Source organism: Cupressus sempervirens, chromosome 1 (genome assembly GCF_028749045.1).
Source record: "Cupressus sempervirens isolate cs-2001-9-10 chromosome 1, ASM2874904v1, whole genome shotgun sequence".
Taxonomy (NCBI): Eukaryota; Viridiplantae; Streptophyta; class Pinopsida; order Cupressales; family Cupressaceae; genus Cupressus; species Cupressus sempervirens.
Window position 1 is genome coordinate 888113821 of NC_143118.1, and position 16710 is coordinate 888130530.

At 32.9% G+C, this 16710-nt stretch overlaps 1 pseudogene; it reads right to left on the reverse strand.

Moving 5' to 3' along the window:
* Positions 1–743: 743 nt before the first annotated feature.
* Positions 744–1411, reverse strand: LOC149580696 (uncharacterized; annotated as a pseudogene).
* Positions 1412–16710: the final 15299 nt, after the last annotated feature.

Consider the following 16710-nt stretch of genomic DNA (forward strand, 5'->3'; position numbering starts at 1 on the left):
GTGTTATGGTCAGATACAAAGCTATTCCAGCCATGTTCTAAATTCATTACTATGTTAGTGCAACATAATTATACAGGCCAAAGCTATCCATTGGGGCCTTCAAGAAGAATATTAAGATGCATTCGATCTTTGAAAAGTTGAATAAACTTTGGCAATAGTATCCTATGCACATATCAGGTTTAATAGACATGTTTATCTCATCACATTTGGAGACCAAACATGCCTCGATCACTCCCCATGGTGACACAAATTTTTGTAATGCGTATCGTGTATGAATTAAGTAATGGCCATCTTTACAATGGGGAGTTTCTGCTAGAAATGTTTAGCTTCGACAAACTAAACTAACATGTCCATGTTTATCTTGCTCTTTCATGTTATAATTGTTGGCATCGGGTGTCAACTTCTAAATATATTTTAGCTTGATGAACACATCCTCGTCTCTTCACTGTCTCTGCAATGGAGTTTTGGTCGCATACATTTCCTTAATATTTGTGGAAGAGTATCACAAGGAACCATGGATATTTGGATACAATATTCAACATTGGCATTCTCAAACTTCCTCAACAAATGTGATGTAAATGCCATTTCTACTATAGTTGCTGCCCTCAAAATGTTAAATGTATGAAGTATGATATGCATGTCAGTCAAAGTCCTGAAAAAGCCTCCAGATTTAAATGCTCACATATTGAAAGATAAGTGGATGAGCTTTGAGAGTTTTTTTCTTGTAAATTAAAAGCATGCCTTTAGTTTACAGTGTCAACACAGGGATATGGAGCTCCAAGTTTCGTGGGTAGTTCAACAGTGCTTATCCTACTAGCAAGAAACCGCTTGAGAAGACCCCTGAGAAAGGGAGCCATTGTATTTCGTCTTCTCTTCTTCTCTATAAGAACAGACAAGGCAACAATCCATCTAACAAACCAATAAATAAGCTTGTGATCTCTTGTTACAACCTTTCATTGCAAGAATATAACTGCCTAGAATAGCCCTACAAATGCTGATAGAAATGATGTAGATCGCATTGCCCCCTTTGTAGCATTCCAACATGTTCTCATAGGAGACTCCATAAACTTTTGAAGGTGAAGAATGAAAAATGGTACAAATGTTAAAGAGAAATATAGTAGAAATGTTTTCTGAATGTTGAATATGTTACATTTGCATTATGTGCTAATCATGAAGCTGCATCAGGATGTAAGATAGAACATGGGATAACTAGAGCATATGGATCCAATTTATGCGATTGGAAATCCATCCTACTAGATAAGTAAGTAGATAGAGAAACCAAAATAATAAGACCACCTATGCAACTATCTCGAACAACTTTATATACTGGCAAAGCAATTGGACTAGTTTTTGCAACGAAATCTTGATATGATTTAGGTAGTGTTTCTGGTCACATAAGAAAGGAATACATGACCTAAGCAGATGATATGGAAAATAAAAAAGAATATTCATGTCCCCAACAAAGACCATGGAAAGGTCCATTAAATCCACCAAATAACAAACCAATTCAACAAGCTTCTTCTCTTACAATCAAATCTTTCTCAGACAAAAGCAATTTTATTTTTTAAATTGAACCCCAAATCTTGAACTAGAACTTTGAATCTTCTTTCTCAAGTTGTAGATGTTGAACCTTAAAACTTTAAATATCTGAACTCACTTTTGGACTTCAAAAAATCTTCATATGAGTGCAAAGATCATGTTAAAAATATTTGCACAGTTCTTCTGAAATGATCTTGGCTTTATTTTTCGTATTTTATATTTTTGATCTATTTCTAGGGTTTATTGCCTTATACACTTTCTAAAATGCCTTTAGTAATTGTATTTGCAAGTTTGTGTGTTTGTCTTGCAAAGGAAATGTTGCTCCAACAGACGAATGGATATTTTCAATTGAGGATGATTATTTCGATAAACTTGGTTCAAAGAGACCTATGTTTGCAAAATATAAATCTCCATCTATAAAAAGAATACATGACCTTGGAAGAAAAGAAATTGAAGCTTGATCTCGAAGGTTGTATGTAGATCGGCATTTAAAATTTTCACCTATTAAATTCTATGTATTATCAAATATTGTTCTTGTTTGTTTCTAAAATTTTGAATAAAATGAAGCATTCTTTATTAGGAAATTATTGACAGTTGATATTGAAACCTAGTCGTACATTAAACAAATGAAAATATCTCATGCTTGTTATTGTCATGAGTATTTCTGAGGCAAGATCTGATTGAATAGCAATTTTATTAGTAGTTAATTAGCTCCAATTGACCATCGAAATGCATGTTAAAAGTGAATTTTTAACTTTATTAGCCAATAGGCTTTCTCGACAGTAAACCATCTTCAGTCAATAGTTTTTTTATCACCGACAAAAACATATCGTATAGAATACTTCACCTTCTTATTGCTCTTGATTTACAATCACTTGATGTTGCATCTTGAGATGTACAAGTGAGTTGGGCTGTCAATTTATGATTCTTGCATAATGAGAAAACTCTTTAAGAAATCTTGTCCATTATGATTTGATATGAGAAAATCTAAAAATCTGTAATGAGAAAAATCTAACCGAATGTACATTGCACTCATCCATCTTAAGCTTATCATTTCCTAGCTTTATAAAATTAGGCAAGAAACTTAGTCTTCTAATGGAGGAAAGGAACTACCATTGAGGTTATGGATATAGAGATCTAGCATGAGAGGATGATTTTTTGGTGTTCGGCCCATTGGGGAATTAGGTCTTACATAGAACTCCCCCCATTTTGAACTCTTGCAATGAATTCTATCATTGAATGGATTGGATATGCTTCCATTAAGAGCATTGTTTGAAAGTGTTAGACTCCAGAGAATTGTCATCCTGAACTAGAAACTTTAGTTCCCTCAGATCTATCACAATTGTTAGAGTGGGGTTTCAGAGTTTCTTTTAACCCAATAAGATCATTCTTAGCTGGTGATGTGGGAAGTAATATCACCTTTAAGAAATATTACAGGTCATTACAAATAATCATTCACAGATTCTAGTTGTGCACCATGACTTGTCTTTGGGTGTTCTTCCTTTTCCCTCTATAGCCTCTTCAATACCAATACCAAGTTGTAGAAGCCGCACAATCATTGTGGTATGTTTTCTTGAGAATGCTCTGCCTGACATTTACTATACAATTTCTTAACGTGTTCCTCAGCTTTACCAGAACCAGAAGGTGAATAAAAATTTTTTTCACATGTATTTTTCATCTGAGTATGTTCTTTCATCATGTATTTTTCATCTGGACATGTTCAAGATTATATTATACATTTTTCATCTGAACATATTCTTTATTGTTATTTCATTATTTGCATGTTGTTTTATTTTCCACTTTTAATGACATTTGGATCCACAAGTGAGATTCAAAAAAAATCTCAAGAACCTAGATGGTGCTTTCAAAGACACCTAGTATGGAAAAAAAGATAGAGAGTACTCGGTGTCGAAGCAATTGAATTTTTTTAATTAGCCTTAGGCATGAGAATGTGCAGGTCTATGTCTAGTTTTGTGCCATTATGGAGTGAAGAATGTCTAAAATTAATAGAGCATATAATATAATATTCTTCTTATTAATATATTATTCTTTTGTTTCTAAGGTTAGGTTTGAATATTTTTATTGAACCCAAGAGCTAAACATTAAGTTGTAATCAACTTGTTTTGATGACATATCTAATAGAAATGTGATCTAAACTTTCCAATTGAAGGAAATATTTTGAAATTTGATTGTAGAGATTTAATGTAAAACATAGAAAAGATTGATGTCAAAGTTAAACGAAAAAAGTCTTCAAACAATGCATACTAACATATTAGTTTAGTAAGAGATATGAAAAATCAACATCATAATCAAGCAGACTTCTAATTTAGATCATATGTATAATGAGCAATATGAGATGGTTTAGAAATTAGCAGCTCGCTAAGGGTTTGAGAAATGGAAATTCACCCACTGGAACTCCATATATGCTTTTATATTAAGCATTGATATCTTTGATTGTGTGGTCAATGGCCTCAGATGCAATTGTCCATGCTGATATACGAATGTCATTCCAAAAATTGCTTGATTCCTTATTCATTTATCACTTCCCTCCAAGTCATTGGTAATGATTCCATACCATTTAGCACTATAGCTCATCTCTACGTGTCAATCAATTTTTCCATCATGAAAATGCATATACACTTGTATAATGTCACTCACAACACATTTAAAAGGTGCAAGATGTGGAAACTTTAAGAAAACATGTGGACAGATGAAAATTTTCCATAAGCTCTATGGGAATTGTATACATCTTTTGATGCATATAAATTATCCATTCACACAAAATATGGGTAGGATATTATCAAATATTAAAAATTATTATTTTATATTATCGTATACAAACTCAAAATATTTTCCTATCCAAGATGTACTGTCGTACGACATATGCCCATTGGGTTTACTTTGAGCTTTCATTTTAATTCTTAAAAAATATAGAGTATAAAAGTAATTCATTTGATGAAGGTGGAGGGGCTTATAAGTAGACATGTTGAAGTCTAGACATATTAGGAATACTTATTTATATATCTAACTTCTATTTATTGAATAGATTTATATAATTTATATTATAAATTATTATTTTAATAAGAGTCATAATAGGTACCATAAAAAATTCTACTATTATATAAAAATAAGTTATTAAGAAAAAATATTTATAAATATTTATAATGTTATTAGTCAAAATAACCATTAGTTTAATATTTATGAAATATTTATAAATAAAATGATTATTAATAAAAATATAATATTAGTAGTAATTTATTATTCATTATTCAGTATATTTCTTAAACAAACATTTCATTTAGGAATGTAATTATCACTCTATTTAATATGTTACAATATTTATATATAAGTGTAACAAATATTAAAAAACATTTTGATTCTTTCCTTATCTAATATATTAAGCTAATATTTCATTATTTATTTGAAAAGATCTTTTTATTTAGTTTCAATCTAATTAATCTTTAGCAAATAAACTAAAATGCTTCTTGGTAATCTTAATAAACTAAAATATCCTCCATCATATGTTAAGTATAATGCACAAATATGTATCTATTATTTGGGGTATAATATAGTTCCTCTTTTCTAAATACAATGGTATAGGAAGATAAAAAGGGCAACATTAACAAATAAGTGTTTAGATAAGTGAATTTATAGAGCCAAATTTTGGATTTAAATTTAATGATGAATTTGAAGGCATAAATGATGTGATCTATTCTTAGAAATCAACGATATTTATAATGACTAGACCTAGAATAAGGCAATTTAAATTGTCCATCCTGGTGTCTTTTTTAGTTTTAATTGGTAACTAGAATGTTATGGTACTATTAGTTATTGTTCTATAGCTAATATTTTTGTATAAATAATTTAATTGGAATGGATTTATTTATTATAACTAAATTATTTGTACAAATGTTCTAATTGTTGTGTACTATTGAACTAATAAATTTGTACAATTCTTCTAATTATTATTATTTTCTCATCTACTAGACAGAAGAATAAGCCAATATTGATACACTTGATAATATTATAGTGTCATTTTGATTGGTGAAATGCAAAGGATAGACTATTCAACATGCAAAGGAATATCGAACATGAGTCCTTTCCTTATCATTTAAATTTTTGCTATACTTGATCTACAACTTATCATTTGACATTATCTCTACTCTTTATCATTACTAATAATCAATCATAAAGTGTGATAAAATTTTTTGACGAAATGTAATATAGACATTATCAATGAAAAAAATCATTTACAAGCTATCGATCTAATAATAACAAAATAATAATCTCTTGGTTGAGAAAATCTCATAACAACACTTTTCTCTTGTTTGACTATTATGATGAGCAAGAAAACTTCATAACAAACACTTAAAGATATGAGCACCTTGACCATAGATTGGCCTAAGAGTTTCTATCCAATAATAACATAATCATAATGGGCGAACATTGGAAGCTCAACAAGTTTTGGTCCTTTTTATATCTAAGATTTATAGAACTTGAAAATTTGGTTAACATTATTTTTGTTGTAAATTTATATTATGATTTTTCCACTTTCTCTCTTAAGGATACAAAACCTACTTGTGTCATGTTGGAGTCCTCTTTGTTCCCACTTTTGAGGTTGTCACAATCTTTCCTTTTCAATATCCTTGTATGCATGAATAGGACCCAAATTATGTTTATATTTATACACAAAAGAATATATTTAAAATTTGTACAATTCAAACCAACTCTTTAATTGGGATGTCGTACATTAAGGAAAATTTTAAAGTTGTACAATTTTATAATCTTCAAAGAGGGTATTAGTGTCTCTATGACTCAATTCTATATAACAACTAAATTTTATGCTATCAAGTTTAAATCCTTCCTTTAATTTTACATCTCTTTAATTTTGATTTTAGAGAAAAAAATCTATGAGTGTACCCCTTGCACCTCTTTCTAGTGCAAGTGTTAGTTTTAAAGTTTGAAAAACATGCAAATGGTTGCCTTTTACCTTTTTCATGGATTGGTATGCCAAAGGGGAGGAAGGGATTTCTCTGACCTTGTGTCATTACTAAGGCAGATTATGTTATTTTTTAGATGTGTCCATAAGGAAAAGGGTACACCTAGGGAGGATGGGACAAGCTTTAAGTACCTTGTCTTATCCAATTTTTGAGACTAGGTACCAAGACTTAGTCTATGCTTCTTGGTTTTATTTTTGAATTTATATCTTATTGGATGATGAATAAGGGGTGGTTGGTTAGGTAGGGATAGCATGAGTATTACTTGATTTTATTTAGTATTTTTTTTTTTTTCTTGCTTTTCCTTTAGGAAGTTCATAGTCCTAAGTGGGTAAAGGGTTCTTTTCAAGGATGGTCTTTACTTATGTAAGTATAACCTTAATTTAGTATTTCTTTTCTTTCAAGGCACACTAGTACACTTAGGTCCCCTCAAAAGTTAGTGACCATCTAGGACCCTTTTATTAATATTATTTTTTTTGCAAGTTAACAACTATTATTTTTAATTGGTTTATTTAAGAGTCATGATTCTAGGGAATATTCTTAGGGATTAATTTATTGGTCTGTAATGGGGAGTGGAATATTTTTCACTTCCCATACAATTTCTAGAGAAGAATGTGCATCTACAACTTGTGTTTATTTTCTTCCTCATATAATTTTGGTTACATATATTATGACATGGTTAATTCTCTCCTACTACTAGCACGAAAATTTTAGAGAAAAAAGTTGATAACATAATGATGTTATTCAATCTAGAGGTTTAATTGGAACTAGAACCCAAAAAGATTAATTAATATTTATGAACAATGAACTAATGAAATACAATAGCCTTCTTCCATCACACTAAATACATATCATATACATATCTACAACACAAACATGTATATATTGAATTAAATCATCTATGTCAAGGTAATGTAAACACTATAACATCGTTACACAAATGGGATTATACGAAAAAGTGTTGCATTTCCATGATCTATCACAGTACATCCAATCACTAAACATAAGAAAAAAAAAACTTACAATGCATGTATCTTGCAAGTAACTGAACACATTTTCTCAACTTTTCCTTATACATTTTCAACAATATACAATGATACAATAGGTCTCTTATCATCACAAAGAAAATAACCATGGGGATTTGACATCTCAATATATTTGTAATGATTGTGAGGATTTGCATCTCCACACACACTTGATTTCTAGCATTTCCAAGAATAAACTCTAATATCCTCAAATAATCCATCTTCACAAAAAACTTGCACATGCACATAAACTTGGAACCATGGAGGCTCACCTCCCAACGTAGGCCTCTAGGAGGCCACCCACTATGCTAGGGGAAACAAGGCTCAAATGGAATACATCCAACAACATCACAAAAAAAGAACTATCATGGACACAACATATTTTTGCAACACACTTACAACCCCCAACCAAGGTTTGCACAATGATTCACAAATGGAGTCATAAACATTGGGTACAGGTGGGCTCTTCAAAGAGGAGAATACCATTTCCTTATGCTTTAAAAAATCTTGCAATTGCAAAATTCCCAATAAGGCTTCCAAGAAACACATGCCATCCAAGGCTATCAAAATTTACGTGCCTCAATAATATTATCCATACTTGATCCTTTCACAAATTCTCACTTATACCTCCCCATAGAACAATAGAAAGGCAAATGGCTTTCAATGGAGCCCATACTCCATGAAACTATCCTCTCTCCAAGGGAAGTATTTCTCAACTTAAATGTAAAGCCCACCTAACCCCTTCAACCCAAGGCTTCTCTTCCCTCCCAAGGGTGAGTGAAGCCTTCACACCCAACACACAACATTCAATCCACCACAACAAATTCAAGACACAAGATCAAATGCAAGTAAATTTGACATGGTCATTTACATCCACAACAACTACTACACACACCACATGCAACACATAAGCCTTACAAGAACACTCTTAAAATCTCCATTATTCAACCTTCAAGAGATAAGAAAATTCATGACATGAAGCACTAACCTCCTTCCAAGCTAATTGATATGAAGTGGTGATGAAGAGCTTCCCTCCCTTCGCTCCCATATTTTCTCCTCTAAAACCCTATCTATCTCTACCATTAGAGAGTGGGTGAACAACCACTAAGTTTGGCATAAGCTTCCTAAAAGACCTCCACTTCCATCCCCACCTACCCCTTCTACACCCTTGTACCTTTCTACCAATAGGAACTTAACCAAGTGGTGGGATGAGGAAAGAAGTCATGTGACACTCTAATTTTCGAATTGGCTTGAAAATGACTAGTTTAGAGGGTCCCCTAAGTCCCCTAGACCAACTTATGGGTATATTTAGACCCCCAACCTATACTACTACCATGTGGGTGACTTATTTTCCCCAAAATAATACTTGGGAACCACTTTTAGGCTCTCTAAAGTTTCTACCAATTTTGAATTCGAATTACAACAAGATGGTGACTCCTCCTAACACTCTCCAAGGTGGGTTAAGTTAATTCATAATGGGGATTAAATTTAGGTTAAGTGACTTCATGCCTAGAAACTCTATATGACATGTCATTTACATATAGACAACATAGGTGTCAAATGACACACACATTAAAATACTTACACATCACGATGACATGTCTCCAGTTACTCATGATCCTAAATTTATAACACCCATGCACAAACAAATTGAAAAAATAAACACAATACAATGAGGTTTTGAATCTTCCAAAGATTCACCTTGGCTTAACTATGTTCACATTGGTTTGAACCTTGTTTCCCCGAATAATTTCCATGGTTCCACTTTCTTGCACACTCAACTTAACCATCAGTAGCCCAATGAAATATTATAGAAATACATACAAATAAGTGCAAAATGATCCAATATCACATAATTTGCATTAACATATACAATTAACCCTCATCTGATCATTTCAATAAAATATTCAAAATATTGCAATGTCAAAATATGTGTATCAACATTTACCTTTCTTAACATAATGAAATTACCATTCTAACACTAATACAATACTTGGCCATCATAACCATGAAACACTGAGGTCCTATCTATTACATCATTAAAACAAATAAATGGATCCTAGTATATGTCTTAAGTGGAGACCACTAATATGGGATCATGTAACTAGTATCTTTTCAGTCAAGTTAAACATAACAACATTCCTAGCAATACCCCTTTATTTCACTACGAGGGTGTGTGTGTTCTAGGGTTAATTCATCAAACTACTAGGATGTTTGTCACCATAATTTAAAACCAATTTTCAAATGTAACCATATGTCTTGTTGTCATTATAACCTACATTCAGTGTTGTTCTCACTAGAATGAATGTTAATTTAGCTTTCTTAATTGCCTTGTCGATCATACCTTGAATCTCATGACCAGGTTCTCAGCTTGAACATATTGAGTCTCATTTTTATGTGGTCTTACCTTATCGACCTAATGTTATTGGATAGGGTATCAACCTTATAATAATCAAAATCTACATTAATCTCCAATAGTATCTCATAAATCATTGTTAATAAAAAAAATGTCAATCATGACCTAATTAACTCCTAATCATATTCATTTTATACAGTTAATAATAAGGTATGAGTGTGGGCTTTACAATATGGAATAGATAAGCCTATCTTCTAACATTTTATGAATTTCTCTAAAGATAGCATCTAAGATCATTGGGTTGTAGTTGCATTGATTTTTCCTAAAGGGGATTGCATCAGGCTTAAGGGGAATCTTGTGTTTAAACTCACCATTGAATATTTTTAAATCCTCATAACCCAAGCAAAAACATCTTGATATTCAGAAAGTAACCCTTTAGCTCTAGTTCTTTCTTCAACATAATAACTATTACCAATATTAATCATTTTAGGCTTAAACTCAGTTCCTACATTCATTCATTCATAATCTCTAGAGGTTCCTCCCTTCCTATCTCTTTTTCTTCTGATATATGCATAATGTCTATTGAACAAATTTTCTAAAGAGATAAGAATCACAAGAATTTTGTTATCTTTTAGTTGCTCAACACCAAGATCCAAATCTTTCTTTCTATCAAGAGAAAAGTCTTGGTAGGGGATTTCACTTCCTTCAAAGTATTGGTCAATGAAAGGCTTGGCTCCTTCTAGGAAAAACTAGATCAACTTATAATTAGTGAAGAATTTCCATGATTCAACATTATCAGGTACATTAGGTCTAAAGAGGACTTAAACCTTATATTATTTGTCTTTGAATTCTGGATGAGATAACATAAGGGATATAGTGGCAGCTAGCATTTCTACCATTACATTTTTCTCCCTTGGAATAACTTGTATAGAGAAGGCATCCAAGTCTTCTATTTCATCCCAAAATCCATTCCTATAGTTCTGAAGTCTTGAGTTCTTCAAAGTATATTGAAATTAGACCTATCTTACTATTACCTCTACATCACCTTGGGCCTTTAGATTTTTCACTCCTTTCTGCTCTGCGAAAATGATACCTAAAAGTGAAGCTTCATATTCAATAGTTTTGTTTGTGTTTTTGAACTGCATTTTATATGCTAGTTGTGTCAATTCTCTCTTAGAGGAAATGAGCACCACACCTACCCTTGATTTGACATCTGCACAACTACCATCAAATTCTAAGATCCATAGTCCTTGATGATCACACGCATCTATTTCCTCTTCAAGAGAACTAAAATTGGTGAGTATCATATAATTCCCATACTCCATTTCTTGATAAAAGATTTGAGACTTGGGATCATCAGATTTTATCACAGTAAATTTGGCCTTTTCTTCAGGTTCAAGCTTGATTTTTTTATGACCCATAGGAATAATGGAATAAGACCAATATAATTTAATTTCACCTCCCATGTCCCTACAAAAGCTCCTACTAAGTAGCATGCCATAACTAGCAGGGATATCATCCACCAGGATAGTCAAATTCATTTTTTTGTTAGATGTGCAAATAGGGCTACTTGGACATATTTCACTTGACCTATTAGGGGAACCTATTTTGCATCCATGGAATAGAAACACCCGAAGGTCTTAGTTAAGGTTAAACCTAAGGAAAGAGTGAGAGTGGAAGGCATAACATTATTTGATGCACTAGAGTCAATTATGCAATTACTTAGCTTGTGACCATTGACATATATAGACACATAAAAAGGATTGGGTTTCTAGCCGGGGGAAGTAGATAGGAATAAGGATTCTTCTTCATTGAATAAAAAAAGTAGGATAGGTTCTTCATCAAAAAGGGGGCATTCATGAGTACCAAGGTAAATACTAGCAGTATTGATTTTTAGGTTACCTTTATTACTATTCCATTTCTACAATAGTCAACTAGCTTTTGTAATTTAGAGGGATTATATTTCAAGTATTCTAGAGGGGAGACTTGAATATGAGAATCTTTGCAATATTGGATAATATCAAATGAGGGAGTGGGCTTACCAATTGGTTCTAGTTTTGACACCTCTTTCTTTGAGGTAGAGGAAGTACAAGTGCTAGTGGTAGTTGACAAAGTAGAAGAAGTAATGTTTTGAATAGGAGGTAAGCTCATTGGAGCCTTTTTCTTTTGGCTTTTTTTATTTATAGTCATCTTTACTCCATCCAGAGTGGAAATTTTTTTTCCTCCTCTCTTTGAATCTTATTCATAATCCAAATAGAATGTTATAGAGTTGCTAGGAGAAGAATCATCTCCACTTTTTGGATATTCCACTTTTAACTCATTACTTTTGTTCATCTACATATATTTATTCATTTCAAGACAAGATTCACCATCATGATCTTATCTTAAGTGGAATATGCATATGCTTTGTTTCTTAGGAGTTGCCTCGATAGCAAGTCACTAGTGAGTGGGTGGTAACTATAATGTTTTTCCTTCATATTTCTTTCTAGATATGTCTTGATAGGGCTGTTGAAAAGGAGTTGGCTTACCAATTTTCCTTTTCATGGAAATCATTTCATTTGATAACTTTTGAAGCATTTCCTTTGTGTTATTAGTAGGGCCAAATGTAGAACTTATGGAAGCTCCACTCTGAATCTCTCTCTTCCATTTTTAAGCTACAATCAAATCGTCTTCTAGTTCTATTCCCAAAGTTTGAGCAGCTTGAATATTTTCCACATGTGCTCTTCTATTTTGAAAGCTATTAATTGGAGGTTTGAATTGATGAAGAACATCTTATGGTTATCTGTAGTTAGCCTACTTGCCATAGGAATTTAGTTAACCAACTTGTTGAATCTCTCAATGAAGTCTCTCATAGGAATACTTGGTTCCTTCTTGATCTGAGTAAGCTGAGAAAGTAATGTGTGTTTGTCTTCTATACTTTTATAGCGGGCTTCATTTTTCATATCATCCCAAGTTGTGATGCACCCAACATGAAGGTGTTGGAACCAATCAGTGACATTTTCAAGTAACCTCTCAATGGACATCCTTATTGCCACATCTTTGTGTTGAGGGAAGACAATAGTATAGGCTTCAAAGAAAGCAACATATGTTCATCTACAAAGACCTTCCCATCACCATTGAATTTAGGGAAGTTCTTTTGGGAAGCTCTTGCTAAGTCATTATTAGTAGCAAGTTGTAAAGGGCCAATAGAATTTCCCCAGGGCACAACCATTGATGCGGGAAGGATAACTAGTTCTAGTTAGAAAGTAACAACAATTGGGGCTACAACTTTGTGTAGGGTTAGATCATTACACAATGATGGAATTTTTGTGTGAAAAATAGGAGGGGAAGAGGAATAACTACATCTCTAGGAAGCAGGATAGGGTGGTAGAAATAGAGCCCCACAGATATATTGGACAGTGGGTTCCTTAAGAAAGCTCTTTCTCTTCTTAGGGGGTCTTCTAATATAGGAAAATATGTTGGTATGTTTTTTGTTGCACCAAAAGCTTGAGCTTTTAATGAACATCACAAACATTAGACTTACCTAGATCCATGAGAGGTGGTTAATCCATGTCATGAACTAAAGGAGGTGTTGACCACCAAGTCAACAATCTCCCCTCATCATTGACTGAGAGTTCTACACCAATGGAAATGAAGGAGACCTTCTAAGATTCAAACCTATGACCCAAGGCTTTGATACCAATTGTTGGTATGTTTTCCATTGCACCAAAAGCTCGAGCTGTCAATAAATGTCACAAACATTAGATTTACCTAGATCTATATGATGTGGTTAAGCCATGTCATGAACCCTAGAGGAGGTACTGACCATCAAGTCAACAAAATCAGCTTTCCCAAGTTCTTCAAATACTAGATCAAATTTTCCTCTATCCTGAACACTCCTAGTATATTTGGGATCTAGGGTGAACTAAATCTTTTTGTAGTAGGTGTGCCTTTAGGCTTGTCTCAATTTTTTTTGCTGAAGCACACCTTCCCAGTACTCAACGATGGCTTCTTCTCTTTCTAATGCAAAGATGAGTCTTCTATACTCATTAAGGGATTTTCTATTTCTCTAGGTGAGTGTATTCAACTGATTGATTATATCTTCTTATTCAACTTGAAAGCTAAGGTTGGTCTAAATTACTAGGATTTGACCTTCATGATGCAACACCAGCTTTTCTCATGGATCAAAAGACATGACTCGTAAAAAGTATGAGTGTCGAATTTGAAGTTATTCAAGTGAAGCCACAAATAGACTTATTGAAGATAACTTATATAATGAGAAAGAGACACATGATTATATCTTTCAATATTAACAAAGATGTGATTTAGAGATTCTAGAAAGCTCCCAAGAAGAGTTGCCAAAAAATTTTGGCAAACGGTTTGTCTTCCTTAGATTTTGGTTTATAACTTGACTCTTAATGTGCGCAATGTGGTGGGAAAAAAAGTTAAGGACATAATGGGTAAGTGTAGTAACCTATTAGAGACCCTTGAATTTAAAGGTACAACTGCCTTATGGTGCAAATATTTGTGAAGTATTTTTCTTTAGTAGATATACAATTTTAAAGGGGGGGATGCTCTTAACCAGAGAGCATAAGAGGTATAACTAGATTTCCCAACTCTTCAAGCAATCCTAACAAATTTAAGCTGATGACTCATAGTCTCCATAACTTTGAATACATATGAGTCATGTTTGAGCTCTCCTAACACCTAAAATGTAGTCATGTAATCTAATCTATCTACTGAATGCAAGATGCAACAATGCAAGGCTATCAATGCACACTGCATAAGAAGGAAAAGTATGATCCAAATTGCCTAAGTTACTGAGATTTGACAATAACTATATTGCTACCTACTCAGTCCCTTTCATTAATCGTAGACTTCTGAAATGCATATGAAGCTACTTTCACAAAATTGAGGAATTAAGATAATAATGTAAATGATAGGAGTAAAGCTCACAACCACTAAAAAGAAAGAAGGAAAATCCAATTTATTTAAAATCTCATAGCTTTTGTTAACACCACATTTCATTCCATGCACCATACAAGAACTAAATGAACAAAAAAATCAAAATATTGATGCAGAGTCTCACACAGTAGTCCTAGATATAAGGGTTTCCCGCATAATAATTTGTCTAATCTCCTTTATTTATCAAAAAGTTACATTTATAGGCCTTATTAGAAATGGCTAGTTACATTTCATGACTACTCCACATGGCATCACTAAATCCTTCTAATAATAAGGTTGAATTGCTAATTATCCATTACAAAACTCTACCCTATGAGGAGAATGCCAAATATGGCTGCAATATCATAGATATAAGAGAGAGAGAAGAGATGAAACTTGTGTTTTTCAGTAAGAGTATAATTCCTTCATCAGGGCTTCAATTTCTCTTTGGAGTTACTACCTTTTCCCTGTATGCCTTCATTGTATTAGTTTCACTTTTTATCTCATGGATGCCTAGAATATGAATGTTGTTAGCTCTAGTCATCCAATAATCATGCATTTATTTCAATTCTTCCACTCTAGAAATATTTGATTGGAGATTCTATGTTGCACACCTCAGAATAGAATCCATTGTTGAAAGCTCTAGGATCTTTAACATCTAGAAGCTCAATGGATTAGTAGCCTTTTCAATGAATGCTAGAAATTTATCTTTCATTTGTTCAATGTTGAATTGACCATAATTGGTGACATATGATTTAGTATGTAGAACCTTTAGATGTCTAAATATCTTGTCCATGAATTTCTACACCAAATCATGTACATTTGTTAGCTCATTTTCAGATTTCACTAAGCTCTTAACTTTGAATTCTAATGATTATTTCCAATAAAGCAATGGTTCTTGTCCTATTTTGAGATTTTTTTAGGTTACAACCACATTAGTCTTCATATCAATCACCCCCTGCAATAAATCCAATTGCTCAATTAGTCTCTCTAATGCTTTGTGCATTGAGGTCTGATGAGTAGAAACCGATTCTCTTAGTTTTTTAGCATCTAACAATAGGTTTCCAAGGTTCTCAATGAGAGGGAGACCTTGGGACATCATCTGATCAATGTAGACATGGCCAACTTGACCAAATTGCCTCTCTTTTTGTAGCTTTATTAGAAAATTATTGTTCTCCTTTGCACTTGGATCAAATGTGCTTTTAGAGGTGCTTCCTTAATTGAGGTCTTGAGCATATCTTTTTCTATTCTTAATTCTTTGATTTGATCCTTAATCTTCTCATTTGTTGATTTCTAGATGTTGACCATAGAATCATGCACTGGAATTCCTATGTCAACTATTCTTATCTAGAAATCATTAGTAATTACCTCATGGAACTTTCCCTCCTTCTATTCTACAATCTCTACTAGCATATGACTAGTAGAGGAATATGTGGCCAATGCTACTATAACATTCTGCTTCTTTGTCATCTTTGATGTTGACTAAGCCAAAATTTCTTTTACAATGAGATCCTTGGATAGGGAAGCTATCTCACATCTTCTCTTCTTTTGATCAATAGTCTTTTCCAACCAAGACTCGATTGAAAGGATATTGAGTGTGGATTACATAACTATAGGATCAAACAACTTCCTAGAAACTGGAGGGGTTTTCTTTCTTTGTCTTGTAATAGAGAAAGAGGTGGCCTTAGTAATAGAAAGCGCTAGAGTATCACCTTTCTAAGATGTACTGACATAGGGGAAGAGGGCTTAGCTACTGATTTTTCCTTTTCCTTTTCTTTCTCCTTGTTCTTCTCCTTGTCCCCTAACTTTCCCATGTTTGATAGAGAACCTCCTCCATATGTTGGAGTAAATTGAACATTATTTTTAGGAG